General features: G+C 39.9%; 1 protein-coding gene across 4 annotated transcripts in view; it reads right to left on the minus strand.

Moving 5' to 3' along the window:
- CBFA2T2 (CBFA2/RUNX1 partner transcriptional co-repressor 2) overlaps positions 1–16,676 on the minus strand; it is a 134,219-nt gene that overhangs the window by 99,053 nt on the left and 18,490 nt on the right. Inside the window, exons 2-3 of one of the 4 annotated variants that reach the window (XM_061631657.1) lie at positions 15,547–15,660; positions 13,256–13,446 (exon numbers count right to left, since the gene is read on the minus strand). The exons of the other annotated variants lie outside the window; for them this stretch is intronic. The gene's annotated coding sequence lies outside the window, so the exon portion shown is untranslated. The remainder of the gene's footprint in view (positions 1–13,255; positions 13,447–15,546; positions 15,661–16,676) is intronic. 4 annotated transcript variants of the gene reach the window in all.

The raw sequence follows: 16,676 nt of genomic DNA on the forward strand, positions 1-16,676 counted from the left end.
TTTAGCACTTCGGACATTTCCAAACACATTATCCAATCTACAGCCAAGTCAGAAATAAAGATATTTTCAGATGGCTGTGTTTTAATGCAGAGAACTGAGCTTAAAATTAGCATTTTATGTACACAGGGTAGCCTAAATTAGATCTGCTTAGAACAATTGTGAAACTCTGAGCCTACTTTCTTCCAAAATTCTGTGGCATCAGACACTGATAGCAGATCCAACAGAATACAACTCATGCTAGCAACTGAACATTATCACACACTCCACCAGTCCATCATGAGTTATGATGTACAGGATGGCTGGCAAGAACAAAGCAAAGTTATGCAGGAAGCCAGCCAGATAAGAGTGCATTCCAATTTGCCCTTCCACATAAGCTAGAGAAAAAATGACTGGGGGGAAGAGTCTCTCTCCACCTGGCTGTGCCATGAGGTAACAGCCTGGATGTTACTATATAGATGTGTTATCTCCCCAAACAAGCTTTCACCAAGTGCTCAGGTAAAATCTTTGTCAGAATCAAAAATTTCTCAAAGAACTCCTCTACCTTTAAAAGGTCCAACTTAATTCTTCTCTAAGCTTCTAAGCTAGTCTGATGGATTTACTCCAATTCTTTGACCTATTGAAAAGCATAACCTTCCAAGGAGCACAAGGATCAAGAAGATCCGGACAAGCCTTGCCTGCTTTCTCAGACAGGTCACGCTGAAGTTTGAGAGACTGGCTTTTGTCAGATTCTAACTGTTATGTAAAACAGGCTCAGGAATTGTCTTTAACAGGCCTTGTGGCGTATGCACAGTCCACTTGTAAAAAGGGGGTCTGGTGAATGAATACATGTAGTGTACAAAAACCTTTTTGCTTAGGACAAATTTGCTGTTCAACACATGGCCAAACTCTCACACAATAAATTAACTGTTTGGCAGCCACTGAGCTATTTGCTGGAGCCGAACCAATTAGGGCTTTAATGTGATCCCAATTTCCTTTTTCTGAGAATAAGAGGAAAGGAGGGGAAGAAGAAAGGAGGGGAGGTGGTTAAGTAAGTAAATCCCCTCTGGCTTTATAAATACTTGCCAATCATCCCAGATAAACCTGTCACCCACAGCTCTCAGATCTGTGTTCACACTCCTAAACTCACAAAGGAGGGCTGCAACTTATCACACATGGTGTTCAGAGTGTCCGACTACCAACATATGTTTTCCATAGTTTCAAAATTTAATCATTCAAAAAATATTTACTGAGCTTTGTCTTTAATCAGAAAAACATGGTCAGAGATAGAACTAGCTTAGCACAAGTTACTGTTTCTGTTACTGGAATGCCAGAAAAGCCAGTGATGTCACCAGATAAAACTCAGTTCTCTACCTTGGAGAGTCCTATGGTCTATTCTAGGATTAGAAGAGGCAGGATCCTTTAGGCCCCAAAGCCTACACACACATGGAAATGAGATGAAAGTGGTGAAGGAATTGGTAGTTATGTCTCCAAGAGCGATAGAAGGGGGGAGAGAGAATAATTATCTCTAGCTTTTCCTTAATAATAATAATAATTATTATTATTATTATTAAATTCATATCATGGCCTTTCCCCCAGTAGGAGCCCAGGGCAGCAAACAAAACACTAAAAATGCTCTAAAACATCTTTAGAAACTTTTTTAAAGCTTTGAAAACATCTTAAAAAGCAATTCACAGACTAGGGTAAAGACTTTTGATAGCTTAGTGCAGTTTGTGCTAAGCCTCCCAACCCAGTTGATAGCTCACACCCTTGATTAGGTTCAATAAGATATGTAATTTTCTACCGTAAGATGTAGTGATAGCTGCCAACTTGGACAGCTTTCAAAACAAACTAGAGAAATTCATGGAGGATAAGTCTATCAATCTAGTCATTTATTGCTATATATTATCTCCAGTGACAATGACATGACATCTCAGCATACCAGTTGTTGGGGAACAAGACTGGGAGAGGTCTATTATGCTTATGTTCTGCTTGGGGTTGCATTAGGTTGGCCACTGCAAGTACAAAATGGGCCTTTTGGTCTGATCAATAGGACTTCATATGCTATAGCACTAGAAGTTCCGACTTCCCCAAACTGGCACTCTCCAGATATATTGGGCTACACTTTCATCATCCCTGACTGTTGGCCAACCTGGCTGGAGTGGATGGAAATTGTAGTCCAAACATCTGGAGGGCACCAGATTTGAGAAGGCTGTCCCAGACTGTCCACATGGTCTCTTGAAACTCGTCTCACTACCAAACTTCTCAAGAACTTAAAATATTTAAGGCTGTCATTATCAAGATGGCACCTCAGACAAAACCTATTAAACAGATCAGCCATCTTCACCTTGCAAAAAAGTGAAAGTCCTTAAAACTAGACTGAGACTGCAATACAATATCCACATACCTGGGAATAAGGCCCATTGAACCCAGTGGTGCTTACTTGTGAGTAGACATGGACTGGATTGCAGCTTAAGGCTGAAGACCTAAAGACATACATTATTATTAATTATTAAATTTATATCCTGCCCTTCCTCCTAAAGGAGCCCAACCATGAACACTTGAATACATCCCGTGGGATTTTTTACAGTTCTTCAAACAGAAGGACCCCATGCAGTATCACAATCTGCTTTGGAAAATTCTTGGGAGTTTTATAAGCAGCTTGCTATGTGGAATGGGGACCAACATTAACCAAAATACAACCTCCCCATACAACTTGAGTTTCAGTTCTTTTGTTCAAGTCTAAGCTTCTCTCTCTAGCTTATTAGGAGGCCACTTTCTGCATAACAGCTGAAAGAACAGCCATCTCTACCAACAGGCAGGAAACAGGATACAATCATGAATCTGAAAAATATTCCAGGTTCTGGGAAAAAGCATTCCATCTCAGTATCTGCACTTTACACATGGTATATTCTGTTCATTAGGCCTATCATGCCATCTAAACCCAGGCTCATAGTTTAGTTTTCCTGGATAAACGAAGAGCCATAAATAATGGATAAACCTTGATTACAGGTCATGGTTAGTCTGGAGAGAGCTAAACCAAGAGACCAGATTTGGACAGAATGCTAAGCCAAGCCATGGCTTAACTCAGCACAGTAGACCAGCAGAATGGTCAGGGAGGAGAAAGGCAGCAGTGATCTCCTCTCCAGAAGCCTGTTCATCAGCCCCTGTGATCAGCAGGGTAATGAAAGACAAGTGTACCTCCTCCTAAGAAATCATGAAGAGAAATGAAACAAGGAAAGGATAGAATAATACACATGATTTCGAGTATACATATATATATTTAATAAAGGCCAATCTCTGTTGAGATTGTAACATGACATTTAAAGTGCCAGGAAGATTCCTTCACGGTGTTTCAGATGAATGAAATATTTAGGTTCAACAAAGTTGAATATTTACTTTAATTAGTTACTTCTGAAAGATTCAGAGGCAATATGGAAAATATTAACATTTTAAGCTGTCAGTTAAATTTCAGATCTCGCATCCAGTGAGATAATCTTATGATGGCAGTGTGTGGAGCGTCGAGATCCAAAGACAGAGCAACTGTTCATTATCATGCCCCTTCTGAACGTCCAATTCCCAAGTGTTACATTTAAGAGATCTACAGCCATTTGCCAGTCTTAGTTGATGAATTCACTGGATTCAAATAGTAAAGTTTAGTTAAAGAACAAACCATAGAAATCATCATTGCTTACCAAAAGAAGGTGGAACAATATATGTGTAGGGCTGTCATATAGACAAGTAAGCTTAACTATGAATGCAGGGGCAGCATGGACATGACTGCTTCTGTAACATGGACCAACACATCTCACACAGAGACAAATGAGAAAACTGCGGAAGATAGTAGATTTTGTCACAAGCTTAAGGTAACCAGAATTTCATCACAACCATGACAACCCAAAGGCCCATCTAGTCCAGTACCCTGTTCCCATAATGGCCAACTGGATGCCTCCTGCAAAGCCCAGAAGCTAGACATAAAAGCAGCAGCCTCTTCTTGATGTTACTTTCCAGCAACTATCTTATTCTGAACCTGGATGTAGCATGCAACCTTGACCAGCAGCTATTGATTGATGCTGTGTTGTGTGCCTTCAACTCGATCTCATTTGAGTATTCTTGAGGAGGGGAAATGCTGATGGTGAGGAAATATTATGTGGTTTGTGAGGATCGGGGCAGACAAAAGAAAGTTCTGGTTCACATGGCACATGATTAACTCAGGAAATTGGTGGCTGAAAGATGTGATGGCCACCAATTTTTGTTGTTATGTGCCTTCAAACAGATTAAGACTTATGGCGACCCTATGAATCAGTGGCCTCCAAGAGCATCTGTCATGAACCACCCTGTTCAGATCTTGTAAGTTCAGGTCTTATGGAATCAATCCATCTCTTGTTTGGCCTTCCTCTTTTTCTACTCCCTTCTGTTTTTCCCAGCATTATTGTCTTTTCTAGTGAATCAGGTCTTCTCATTATGTGTCCAAAGTATGATCACCTCAGTTTCATCATTTTAGCTTCTAGTGACAGTTCTGGTTTAATTTGTTCTAACACCCAATTATTTGTCTTTTTCACAGTCCATGGTATGTGCAAAGCTCTCCTCCAACACCACATTTCAAATGAGTTGATTTTTCTCTTATCCGCTTTTTTCACTGTCCAACTTTCACATCCATACAGAGATCCACAATACCATGGTCTGAATCATACCGACTTTAGTGTTCAGTGGCTCATATTTGCATTTAAGGACCTTTTCTAGTTCTCTCATAGCTGCCCTCCCCAGTCCTAGCCTTCTTCTGATTTCTTGACTATTGTCTCCATTTTGGTTAATGACTGCCAAGGTATTGATAATCCTTGACAAGTTCAATGTCCTTGTTGTCAATTTTAAAACTACATAAATCTTCTGTTGTCATTACTTTAGTCTTTATGACGTTCAGCTGTAGTCCTGCTTTTGTGCTTTCCTCTTTAACTTTCATCATTACTGGTTTCTGCTAGTAGCATGGTATCGTCTGCATGTCTTAATTACTGATATTTCTCCCTCCAATTTTTACACCTCCTTCATCTTGGTCCAATCCTGCTTTCTGTATGATATGTTCTGTGTACAGATTAAGCAAACAGGGTAAAAACATACACACCTGTCTCACACCCTTTCCGATCGGGAACCAACTGGTTTCCCATATTCTGCTCTTACAGTAGTCTCTTGTCCAGAGTATAGGTTGCGCATCAGGACGATCAGATGCTGTGGCACCCCCATTTCTTTTAAAGCATTCCATAGTTTTCCATGATCTACACAGTCAAAGGCTTTGCTGTAATCTATAAAGCACAGGGTGATGTTCTTCTGAAATTCTTTGGTCTGTTTCATTATCCAATATATGTTTGCAATATGATCTCTGGTACCTCTTTCCTTTCTAAATCCAGCTTGGATGTCTGGCATTTCTCGCTCCATATATCGTAAGAGCCTTTGTTGTAGAATCTTGAGCATTATTTACTTGCATGGGATATTAAGGCAATAGTAATTACTGCATTCCCTGGGATCCCCTTTCTTTGGAATTGGGATATATACTGAATGCTTCCAGTCTGTGGGCCATTGTTTTGTTTTCCATATTTGTTGACAAATGTTTGTCAAAATGTGGACAGATTCAGTCTCAGTGGCTTGTAGCAACTCTCTTGGTAAAGTTTGTTTCTTCCAAGTATTTTAAGAGCAGCTTTTGCCTCACATTCTAAAGTTTCGGGTTCTCCATCATAAGGTTCCTCTGTGAATGAATCTGTCCTCCTTGCATCTCTTTTATAGAATTCTTCAGTGTATTGCTTCCATCTTCCTTTTATTTAATCTGTCAGTGTGTTCCCCTGTTGATTATTCAACATCCCTACTCTTGGTTTAAATTTCCCTTTCATTTCTCTAATCTTTTGGAATAGGGCTCTTGTTCTACCCTTTTTGTTTGATACAATAACTGTAGTAATAGTAATAGTTCTTTGTCCCTACATACTAGTTGCTGTATTATTGCATTTAGGGTTCTAACCATGTTTCTATCTCCTGTTGCTTTTGCTTTAACCATTTTAAGAGTCATCCACTGAGGTCTTTCTCTCTTTTTAACTAGAGGTACTGTCTTTTTGCATCCTTCCCTGATAATGTCCCCGACTTCATTCCATAGTTCTTCTGGTTCTCTGTCAACTAAGTTTAAAGCCTCAAATCTTTTCCTTATTTGATCTTGATATTCTTCTGGGATGTTATTTAAATTGTATCTTGGCATTTATGATTGCTTTGTTGTTGTTTGTCTTTAGCTTCACTCTGATTTTTTTATATGACCAGTTCATGATCTATACCACAATCTGCTCCTGGTCTTGTTTTCACAGAAAGTATGGAGCTTCTCCATGTTTTGCTACCAATTATATAATCAATTTGATTCCTATATTGACCATTTGGTGATGTCTATGCATACAGTTGTCTTTTCAGTTGCTCAAAAAATGTGTTCGCAAGAAACAAATTATTGGCTTCACAGAATTCAATAAGTATTTCTCCTGCTTCTTTTTGTCTCCTAAGCCCCATTTCCCCACAATGCCTAGTTCTTCTCTCTTCCCTACTTTTGCATTCCAGTCCCCCATGATTATCAGCACATCTTGTTTTGGTGTGTGATCAATTTCTTCCTGTACTTCTGCAAAAAAAATCTCCAATTCCTCTTCTTCTGCTTTTCCCATTGGAACATAGACTTGGATGATGGTTATGTTAATAGGTTTCCCATTAAATCTCATTGATATAATTCGCTCAGACCTTGTGTTATAGCTCTTAATTGCCTTTGCTACCTCACTTCTCACTAGTTACTCTCCAGCAACTATCTTGTTCTGCATGTGGATGTAGCACGCAGCCCTAGCAGCTATTGATAGGCTTACCCTATTCTCTGGTTTGGGTTATGCTTTGCAGGGATTTTGCCATAAGCATATGTGGGTCTCATATGACAAGCAGGAATGATTTCTTGACTTTAAGAATGATTAAGTAAAAACATCTAGAGAAACTATCTTAGGTATATATTTCAGATAACAGTCAGAACAAGCAAACTGGCTGAGATAACAAGCAACTTATTGAATTAGAAAGGCTTGCATCATTAAGGGCGAGTGACATACATACATATCATCCAAAGAGACAATCTCAACTTGATTGTGACATGTTATAACTTCATTCTTTTATAATTTACTTCAGATTCCTAATATTCATTTTCCAGTCTTGTTTTACTGCACAAGGCAACATCTGTATTGAAAAGGTGTAGGTGAGTGAGTGGTCTATATAAAAGGGAGAGTTATCTATACCTTTTACACTCTTATTTTTAATATATATTTTTAATATATGCAATGTTATACGACAGTTGGCCACATCTGTTCTCTTAGTCTGTTGGTTGCACTTATTGTTTGTATAACCCAGGAATGCCAAAGGAGCACAATAGCACTCTGCTGATAAAAATTCAGTACTCCCACTGAAGACGACCAGAAATGGTTGAAGCGTGTTTGGGATTTGTTCAGCAAATAGACATTTGATTATAGTACATGATTGTTTTATACAAGGTTTTATGGTTGTTTTTTATATATATATATTATACTTACATGTATTAAATGGGATTTGTTTAGTACCAAGATATTTTATTGTTACATATGATTATTTTATACAAAGTTATGTATGCTAGTTATTTTATATATAATACATTTTAATGTATTAGAAAGACCTACTACAAATATTTGTTTAGACACAAGAATTTTTTAATTATGTCCCATGATTGATAGCCATCTAACATCACAAAATCACTTGTAACATTTGAACAGATTAATCAACTAGCCCAATTGACTTCTTGTAGGCTTATCCTCCATGAATACATCTAACCCCCTTTAGAAAACTATGTAAGTCAGTGGCCATCACCACATCTCATGGCAGCAGATTCCATAGGTTGCCACAAGACCCCTGCTTTGCATTTTATAGAAGTTGATTAAAACAGAAGCATGACCCACTTGCTCCTTTCTCTACCGGCTTCAACTAAGTAGGAAGCCTAGGTAAGTAATCTCTCACCACCACAACCCTGCATCTGTTATTATTTCACAGTGTTTGAAACTTATTAGGTATTCAAGAAGTAATACCCAATGCAGTTTGCAATTTCCAAGAGAATAATGGCAACTTACCAGGGTTATTACAATGAACAAGAAATTGTTACCAGAGATAGGGTTATGCATAAATCTAAAGAAAAAGAAATGCTACTTATCTTCTTCCAATTTGTCTGTGTTTATTTAAAGGCATCTACATTTCGAGAGAGCTGACAGGAACTAACAGAAACAGGGGGAGGTCAGAGTATAAAATACTGGAAACTGTAAATGGACTGCCTTCAAGCTGATCCCGACTTATGGTGACCCTATGAATAGGAATTTCATGGTAAGCAGTATTCAGAGGGGTTTACCATTGCCTCTCTCTGAGGCTTGTCCTCCCCAGCTGACTATGGCCTCAGCTTGCCACAGCTACACAAGCCAGCCCTTCCTTGTCCGCAACTGCCAGATGGGGGGCAACTGGGCTCCTTGGGACTATGCAGCTTGCCCACAGCTGCACAAGTGGCAGGGCATGTAACCCCTGAGCCACTCACTGTGGGGGTGATCTTGAGTTGGCCCTTGATGCCCAGGAGACACGAGCGGGGATTTGAACTCACAGACATTGGACTCCCGGCCAGGCTCTCTAACCCACTGTGCTATCCCAGCTGTATAAAATACTAATATAGTAAAAATGTTTTAAAATACCTGGGTGAATTAAAAAAAGGTGTTTGCTCAATACCTAGAAGTCAGCAACATACCTAGTTCTGTAAATGAAGCACCACTACCAAAAAAGTCCCTTTTGGATAAAAGCCTCATCTCCAAAGTGGATGGTTATTTGGAGAGAGGTATCAGCCAATGACTTTAGCATGTAAGCAGGTTGCTATGGAAGTAAGTGCACCTTCAAGTACTTGGATCCCAAGGCATTTAGGTCTTTAAAAGGTAAGCACCAGGTTCTTAACTGGGACTTGAAGCAAACAGGCAGCCAATAAAATTATTTCAAGACTGGCAAGATGCAAGCCAAGTAAACAGTGCCAGACAAAACTGGCTACTGCATTCTGCACTAACTTAAGCTTCTAAGCAGTTTTCAGAGGCAGCCTTATGTATAACACATCACAGTAATCCAGATGGGATGTTACAAGAGGATGGCTACCTGGCAGCCAGATATCTCAGTCCAAGAGTGGTCACTGCTGGAGAAGAAGTCAAAGCTAGTAAAACGCACTCCAAAGACAGGTCTAGGAGACACCACTTGCAAGCTGAAAAACTGCTCCTTCAGAAGATTGCAACTCCATCCAATGATAATACAATGTCATTGAAAGAACCACCTACCTTAATCTTTTCAGGATGAAGCCTAAGTGTACTGGCCCTTCAACCTGCCCTCTGTCAAATCCAGGCACCAGTTCAACACTTCCCCAACTTTACCTGACTTATTTGTGACATTTCATTCTAAATCCCTTGATGACCTCTTTCCTGGTAGCTTTACATTAAGTGTTAAATATCCCAGAGGACAGGATGGAACCTGTGGGACCCATAAAACCTGCCAAAGGGGTTGCGCAGAAGCCCCCCAGTGCAACTCTTAGGAAACAATCCTGTTGCAAACCACTGCAACACCATGCCTCCAACTTCCAATTCACAGAGCCAATCCAGGATGTTCAATGGTATTAAAAGGCCTAGAGAGACCATGAATGATCAACATGGCTGTACTCCCCCATCTCTGTTCCTGACAGCAGCCAACCATTAAGACAAAGGTTGGGAACCTTTGGTCCTCCAGATGTTGCTGAACTCGCATCAGCCCCAGCAAGCATGGCCAATGGCCAGGGATGAAAGGAGTTGTAGTTCTGCAACTTCTGAGGGCCAAACATTCTCCATACCTGCATTAGAGGTACATTTTTTGTGTCAAAACCAGGACACAGGACAGATTGAAAAGCGTCTAGATAATCCATCTCCTCCAAGAGAACCCAAGATGGACTGCCAATAAAATTGATTTATTTTTGTTTGCTGATTGAACCAGTAAGCCAAATTTAATATTCCTCTCTTTTTTTGCCCTTATCAAGACCCACAAAGTATAAAGCCAATATATTTATATTAGTTTAGAACTAATATTAGCAGATCAAACAGAAGAATTGGATGAACTCAAAAGTATTGACCCTATTAGGGCAGGAAAGCTAAAATAAAAATCAGCAGCAGTTTCAGAACCACCTGAAACATCCCAACTTTCAATATACATTCACTGTATCACTGCAGTTGGAATTATAACAGACAAATGTGTTTAGTCAAATACAAACCAAAATTATAAAAGGGCAGCAGCAAATCCCCTTTCAGGGAAAGTTAACATTTGAGGCTTTTTGATTTAGAAAAGCGGCAAACAAGTGGAGACATGGTAGAGATATAGAAAATTATGCGTGGTTTTTCTTCCCTCTAGAAGGGAAGAGTTCAGGGTCATTCAAAGAAGAGGCATCTGGTTGGCCACTGTGTGAATAGGATGTTGGACTATATGGGTCACTGGTCTGATCCAGCAGGCTCTTCTTATATTCTTAAGATGAAGAGTCAGGGCAGACAAAAGAAAGACAAAAGAAAGTGTTTCTTCACACAGCGCAAAAACAGTGAAATTCGCTGTAACATGTTCTAGTGATTATCGCAGAATGTTGGACTAAATTGCCCTGATCCAGCCGGGTTTTTCTTATGTTATGACACCAGACTCTTTGGTAACCCAAAAGATAATCTCCATCATAAATGTAATGTGTGAACAAACTACAAGTCATCTCAAACACAACAATGGCTTGAGCACATCATATTTCTGCCTACCTCAAAATGATTTGGAAAGTAGTTTTAAAACAGCATCCTTTTCTAAATTCTACACAGGGTTAGTGGAACAAATCACTATACAAGTCTAGGTTTTCAAACAGTTGGTCAGGACTCCCTGGGGGGTGATAAGACATAGAAGAGGGGAGTGTCACAAATGCTAGGATCAAACAATGTTTCATTGCTGCTCAGAAACAAGCAGCAGCTTAAGATTTCAGGAGGAAAGAGGGAATCCTGAGTGGGAACTCCCAAGCACCAGCTACAGGGAAGGAATGCTCAGATCTTATCCTCCAGGTCAATGCCTAGAGTTGCCAGACAAGGATCAGAAAGCAATACAGGCAAGGGAAATGGTAGTACACACCAGCCTCTTTAACAACAATTTGCCCCATCCACAGATTCTTGTGTTCCATTAGTAGCATTCATGCTGATGTGGACAACAGTCAGACTGCACGTCACACTTAGCCATAGTTTATGGGACACCATGAACCAGTAATTCACACTGCTCAATTGCCTGGAGCTAGAAGGGGGGGGAAACTAAAAGGCCTGGGTACATACAAACTATTACTCATGGCTTATTTCTCCGGAAACAAAAATGAGCTAGCATAAGAACCTGCCTTACACCAAATCAGACCATTGGTCCACCTAACTCAGAATTGTCTATACCACTGTTTTTCAACCTTAGGTCCCCAGATGGTTTTATTTATTTATTTAAAATCTTTCTATCCCGCCCTTCTACCCTAAAATAGGGCACCCAGGGCGGCTTACAAAAATAAAATCAAACACGTACATAATAACATTATAAACAATAAAATCACAAAAACATTAAAATAAGATACATAAAATACAATATATATCTATATACATACACACATATATACAAATATATAGGGAGTGGTACTAAAGGGGACTACAAGGGTAAAATTTAACACAGAAGGCATAAAATCATAAAATCAGTGTCAGGCTCTACCTTCAGTCCCTCCCAAAGGCTCTCCGGAACAAGATCATTTTCAGAAGTCTCCGGAAAACTATCGTGGAGGGAGCAGAGCGGACTTCTTGGTGTAGGGTGTTCCAAAGCTTGGGGGCCACAGATGGAAAAGCTCTCCCCCGCGTGCCTGTCAGTCTAACGTCTTTCACTCCAGGCACGCAGAGGAGACCAAAGGCAGATGATCTTAAATCCCAGGCAGGTACATATGGGCGTAAGTGGTCCCTCAGGTATATTGGTCCAAGGCCGTTTAGGGCTTTAAAGGTCAGAACCAGCACTTTGAATTGGGCCTGGAAGCAAATTGGGAGCCAGTGGAGTCGATGTGCTCCCTGAGTCGTGCTGTTGGACTACAACTTCTATCATACCTGGCCACTGGCCAAGCTGGCCAGGGATGATGGGAGTTGTAGTCCAACAACTTCTGGGGACCCAACGTTCAAGAACACTGGTCTACAATGACTAGCAACGGCTCTCCAGTGTTTCAGACAGGGTGTCCTCCCCTGAGATGCCAGGGACTAAACCTGGGACCTTCTGCATGCAAAGGAGATGCTCCACCACTGAGCTATGTCCCTTCTCCATACTGCTCATTCACAGTAAGCCATGGTTTATTGCTCACTGTGGCTCACCATGACATGTGAAGCAGCTCAGCATCCATACATTGCCTATCCAACTGATACCTGATGTGGGATGGGGGCTCCTGGAAGGCAGGGAGGCAGAATAATCTAAGCCCCCAGTCCACCGTGCAGAAGGGAGTTTGGACAGGGTGAAAATGCTGTCAGCAGGGGACCTCCAAGAGCAAGCAGAATTTCAATGCAAGAGTCCAAACAGTGGGCAAACACAAGCGACTGCTGGTGACTTCCCTGCTAGCAAAAATCCTTGGAATGTGGCATTTCAGGAGCAGAGGCAGACCAACACAGGATCAAAATGCAAACCAAAATTGTCAATCCTATGTTGATCCTGCTGCTTTGGGTTCTATGATGAAAGAAAGGTGGGGTATGTGTGTATGTATGAATAAATAAATGACAACTGGCCTGATCGATACCAGTATAGATCTTCACAATACCAGCCTGGGAGGTATTGGTCCCTCCCGTCCCTCACTTTCTGTCCTAGCTGGCCCAAGCAGCAGTGCTGTGGGAGCAGAAGCAGCTATGCCACTCCATCAAGCCCTGCCACTGCCAGCCCGGGGGTTGCACTGATCCCCAAGTTTATAAGAATGATTCAGATTGAAAATGTGTGAGAACAGTGGCATAGAGCTATTGCACTGTGCCAAACTGACTGAAAGAAATATTAATAAAACAGTGGGTTTCATATCTTCTGCATAAACTGAAGGGAAAGCCGAGCAGAAGAGAAACCCCCACTGTTTTATGAATGTTGTTTTTTAAAATCAGTTTGGCACAGTGCAATTATCCCACCCACACCCTCAAAAGGTGTGGTGGTGGAAATCACAGTTTTTACATACCTTCATTTGGCAACTACTTTGATTACTGGGTGTTTTGAGTCTCTTTGTACATTAGTGTTGGCACCAGCCTTTAGGCTACTTCTCCATCAGCAAAAACATGTTGTCATTTTTTGTTAATGAATAAATTCCTCAGTGTCTGCCTTGCTTCACTGAATTGAACTTCTCAACATTGAAGAAACAAAACTGGGCACCTTTGGGAAGAAGGACGGAATAAAATTTGAATAAATATAAATAAAAGAATCAGTTTACACAATCTCTCTCTAGCATATACCAATATTTTCAATGGTTTCTCAATGACATTACTATCTATGCGAGTACCTTGTTACTCAGACTATTTGAATACCATTCCATAACTAGTTTATCAAAAAACTATTGCTGCACATATGAGAAAGCTTACAATAAATTAGCACAGTAACTTTTTCACACACACAATCTAGTATACATGGCAGTATGGATGAACTTCCTTGCACTTATGCCAACCTTTCTACTTTCTGAAGAGTCATGGTGAGACTCTAACTAGTTTAAGGCTGCTCTTAGGAATTAGTATCTCAAGTGAATCTTGCCAATCCAAGAAGAAAATATGCATAGTGATTTGCACACCGATAAGCAACATTACACCCAAGTAAGTATCAGTTAGCCTAAGTGGAAAATTAGTCTCTTTAGGAAAGGTATTTATCATTCATGAGACTCAAAACATTCATTATAAAGATTCATAGCCTTCACAATTTTTGGAGTATAGCTTGAAAGTACAACACAGCTGAAAAGAAGCAGAAATACGAGGGCTTCTTAAAAGATACATAAATACATCAATAACATGAGATATCCAACTACGTTTTTACTCAGAGTAGATCCAATGAAAGTAACAGACCCAAGTTAGTCATGATCATTATTTTCAATGGCTTTACTCTGAGTAGAAATAGCACTGGATACAACTCGACATCATTCAAACGTCTCCCTATAATTCAAAACAATTGTATAATTAAAAACAGTGCTGTGGAGTTGGAGTTGGAAGCAATTTTGGGTGGAGTCGGAAGAAATGTACCGACTCAGACTTCAAAATAAATTTTGATTGACAATTTTTTTAAAATATAAATTCAAAATGTCAAAGAAGCTTCCCATGAAGTCAGCTGTAGTTGAGCATTTCACCATAACTCAAGATGGAAAACATTCTGTGTGTCAGTGTATGACACAGGACCCAGAGGAAGACAAATGCTGTGATGCCAAGATCAGCGCATATTCAGGCAGCGATAAAAATGCTCCTATGAGAACTTCCAATTTAAAAAGACATTTACAGCCCTTTCCAGGGCTGTGGGGTTGGAAGCAATTTTGGGTGGAGTCGGACAGTAGAAAAATGGAGGAGTCGGAGTTGAAGGTTTGGCGTACCAACTCCACAGCCCTGATTAAAAAGCAATTCATAATCCATTCCTATTTATTATTAATATTAATTTCTTTTTTCTTTGTCACGTTGGCAAATAAATTGAAACAAAAAGTACGTGGTTTTTTTAAAAAAAGCCATTCTTAAAATCTATTCCTAACAAGAAGAGAGTGAAAGCATCCTCTGACTTAAGGTGTCAGCAGCAGAAAGGGCCCGTTTAAGAAGCCACAGGACTGGGGGCAGTTCTCAGTCCCTAGTGTTGGAGGAACAAAGCAAGCACCCTCTGCCCAAGAGGGTAAAAAAAGCTCCCTCCTCTCCTTTAGCAATTAGCATCACAGCTTCCCAACCCTGGAGACAGTCAACATTTCCCTTCCCAACAAAGAAGGTCAAATAATCCCCTAACACAGCATTGCACTATAAGGAACACTTTTTTAAAAAAAAGTTCTTGTGGTTAAGCAGCTAAACAGAAAAATCATGTGCCAATACTCTTCAACAAAGAACACAGTTATATCCTAACAATGGTCATGCATCTAAACCGCAAATTCTTATTCAAGCAGCAAGACTAAGAGACATCCGCATCACAAATGAAACACCTTTCAAATTCCTCTTTACTCTTTCTGGATATTTTACAAAGGATAGCATTCTGAGCCCAGGGGCATTATCTTTTCAGCCACCATTACTGCATGAGAATTCATTGTCATCAAGAAACAAAACATCTCCAAAGGCAGTGTCTGTGCTTCCAAACTTACCTCACATTTTTTTTTAGAGAGGACAATATTTTTGCATATCTATTCAAATAAACTCATAAATAGAAATATACTCACAAATAAGCCAGTGTGGTGTGGAGAATAGAATGCTGGGTTTGGGTATAGGAAATCTAACTTTGGGTAAGTTACTATCTGTCAGCTTAACTTACCTCACAGGGTTGTTTTGAAGTTTCTCAATGGAAGAACACAATACAAATAAGATGCCATTTGCATTAAAGCCCAATAATATTCACTGATTTTTCTTCCCATTTGTCAAAACAGCACTGTTCATTTGCAGAGAGAGAAAGGGAAAAGGAAATACACTGTTCAGATATGGTTAGCATACCGCTGTCCCAAAGCTGGTCAGTTGACTGTAGGACTACAGAACTTATTTATTTAAGACATTTATTACCTACTCTTCAGTACAATACCAATCTGTGAAAAGAGTACATTAAAAAATGTTGACCTATCCAAGTTTAAATACAATACAGATAATGAGTCCATAAAGGAAGCCACAGACCTGAACTTACAAGATCTGACCAGGGTGGTTCATGACAGATGCTCTTGGAGGTCGCAGATTCATAGGGTCGCCATAAGTCGTAATCGACTTGAAGGCACATAACAAAACGAGTGGCATCCAACAAAGCGGTTCCATTACCCAAAGGACTTTTGGCTGTACAACAGAACTCTGGGTCCTCTCAACCCTCCAGAGCAGATTTGAAAAGGGCATGGGGGTACACAGGGAGAGAGGGGGGAGGGGAAGGTCCACTGCACAAATGGAAATCCTTGCACAACAAAGTTCTGTTACTAACTAAAACAATTTGAATTTTTAAAATTTAATATTATTTATTTATTTCTCCTCTTTTTAAAACATAATTTTGAATCATTTTTCTTTTTGTCGGTGTGATTTTTTAAAATTTATATATGGATACATGCTTTGTTTGTATACGTTATACATGTTAGTACATTGTAGTAGGTATCTATTTCTGTGAAAAAACTGATTTGTACATTTAAGAAATTGAATAAAAAGAATGTTAAAAAGAACTACTTCATTGGATACTATATGATAAAAAGAAAAGTATACGTATCTGCTCTTAATTATCAAAAAACTAACACAATAAACCAACAGCTCAGGCATTACTATTCAGCAAATGCCTGGGTGAATAGGTGTCTTCAGCTGGAGCCAAAAAGTTCATAAGAATCCATAGCCAAGGCACCACCACCAAGAAGGCCCTCCCTTGGGTCACTGCATAACAACCTCCTCCATAGATCTTAGTGCATGGGCAGGTTTACATAGGAA

This window comes from Rhineura floridana, chromosome 6 (assembly GCF_030035675.1).
Source record: "Rhineura floridana isolate rRhiFlo1 chromosome 6, rRhiFlo1.hap2, whole genome shotgun sequence".
Taxonomy (NCBI): Eukaryota; Metazoa; Chordata; class Lepidosauria; order Squamata; family Rhineuridae; genus Rhineura; species Rhineura floridana.